General features: G+C 41.8%; 1 non-coding gene across 1 annotated transcript; it reads right to left on the reverse strand.

Moving 5' to 3' along the window:
* On the reverse strand, positions 1-104 carry LOC112714096 (small nucleolar RNA R71). Its single transcript, XR_003159052.1, has one exon. It is a non-coding gene; the product is annotated as a small nucleolar RNA R71 (small nucleolar RNA).
* Positions 105-2,409: the final 2,305 nt, after the last annotated feature.

The following is a 2,409-nucleotide window of genomic DNA, read 5'->3' on the forward strand; positions in this document are numbered from 1 at the left end:
AAGCTCAGAGTGGACGTCCAAACCTTCAGACAGAAGGAAGGTGAATCCCTCTATAAAGCTTGGGAAAGATACAAGAAATTAACCAAAAGGTGTCCTTCTGACATGTTTCTAGAATGGAGCATCATATGTATATTCTATGATGGTCTGTCTGAAATGTCAAAGATGTCATTGGACTATTCTACTGGTGGATCCCTTCATCTAAAAACACCTGTAGAAGCCCAGGAACTCGTTGAGATGGTTGCAAATAACCTGTTCATGTACACTTCTGAAAGAAATCCTATGAATAATGGGATAACTCAGAAGAAATGAGTTCTTGAGATTGATACTCTAAATGCTATATTGGCTCAGAACAAAATATTGACTCAGCAAGTCAATCTGATTTCTCAGAATCTGACTGGATTGCAAGCTGCATCCGGCAGTGCTAAAGACGCCTCCTCTGAAGGAGAAGCTTATGACCCTGAGAATCCTACAATGGAAGAAGTGAATTACATGGGAAAACCCTATGGAAACACCTATAATCCTTCATGGAGGAATCATCCAAATTTCTCATGGAAGGATCAACAGAAGCCTCAACAAGGCTTCAACAACAACAATGGTGGGAGAAATAGGTTTGGCAACAGCAAACTTTTTCCATCATCTTCTCAGCAACAGGCAGAGAATTATGAGCAGAGCCTCTCTGGCTTAGCAAATATAGTCTCTAATCTATCTAAGGCCACTCTTAGTTTCATGAATGAAACAAGGTTCTCCATCAGAAATTTGGAGGCACAAGTGGGTCAGCTAAGTAAAAGAGTTACTGAAACTCCTCCTAGTACTCTCCCAAGCAATATAGAAGAGAATCCAAAAAGAGAGTGCAAGGCCATAACCATACCTGGCATGGCCAAACCTGGAAAAAAGGAAGAGGCAGTAATTTCCAATGAGGAAGACCTCAATGGACGTCCACTGACCACTAGAGAGTTCCCTCATGAGGAATCAATAGAATCTGAAGCTCATGCAGAGACCATAGAGATTCCACTAAATTTCCTATTACCATTCATGAGTTCTGATGAATATTCTTCTTTTGAAGAAGATGAAGTCATTGCTAAAGAGCAAGTTGCTCATTATTTAGGAGCAATCATGAAGTTGAATGCCAAGTTATTTGGTAATGAGACTTGGGAGGATGAACCTCCATTGCTCATTAATGAACTAAACGCCTTGGTTCAGTTGAAGATACCTCAAAAGAAACTAGATCCCGGAAGGTTCTTAATACCTTGCACCATTGGCACCATGACCTTTGAGAAGGCTCTGTGTGACCTGGGGTCAGGCATCAACCTCATGCCACTCTCTGTAATGGAGAAACTAGGAATCTTTGAGGTACAAGCTGCAAGAATCTCATTGGAGATTGGTGCACGAAATTGCAATCACACTTTTGCAATCCCGCACAACTAACCAGCAAGTGCACTGGGTCGTCCAAGTAATACCTTACGCGAGTAAGGGTCGATCCCACGGAGATTGTTGACTTGAAGCAAGCTATGGTTATCTTGTAAATCTTAGTCAGGATATCAGAAATTATCAGGATTGATTGTGAAAAGAAAAAGAACATGAAATAAGTACTTGTTTTGCAGTAATAGAGAATAGGTTGGGGTTTTGGAGATGCTCCATCTTCTGAATCTCTGCTTTCCTACTGTCTTCTTCTTCAAGCACGCAAGGCTCCTTCCATGGCAAGCTGTATGCAAGGGTTTCACCGTTGTCAGTGGCTACCTCCCATCCTCTCAGTGGAAATGTTCAACGCACCCTGTCACGGCACGGCTATCCATCTGTCGGTTCTCAATCAGGCCGGAATAGAATCCAGTGATTCTTTTGCGTCTGTCACTAACGCCCCACCTTCAGAAGTTTGAAGCTCGTCACAGTCATTCAATCATTGAATCCTACTCAGAATACCACAGACAAGGTTTAGACCTTCCGGATTCTCTTGAATGCCGCCATCAGTTCTAGCTTATACCACGAAGATTCCGGTCAAAGAATCCAAGAGATATCTACTTAATCTAAGATAGAACGGAGGTGGTTGTCAGGCACACGTTCATAGTTGAGAATGATGATGATTGTCACGGATCATCACATTCATCCGATTTAAGAACAAGTAGTATCTTAGAATGGAAGCAAGCATGATTGAATGAGAAACAGTAGTAATTGCATTAATCCATCAAGACACAGCAGAGCTCCTCACCCCCAACCATGGGGTTTAGAGACTCATGCTGTGGAAGGTACACAAAGAAATGTGTAAAGTGTCATGAGGTTCAGATACAATGTCAAAAGATCCTATTAATAGTAAACTAGTAACCTAGGGTATACAGAAATGAGTAAATGACATAAAAATCCACTTCTGGGTCCACTTGGTGTGTGCTTGGGCTGAGCAATGAAGCATTTTTGTGT

Source organism: Arachis hypogaea, chromosome 9, assembly GCF_003086295.3.
Source record: "Arachis hypogaea cultivar Tifrunner chromosome 9, arahy.Tifrunner.gnm2.J5K5, whole genome shotgun sequence".
NCBI lineage: Eukaryota > Viridiplantae > Streptophyta > Magnoliopsida > Fabales > Fabaceae > Arachis > Arachis hypogaea.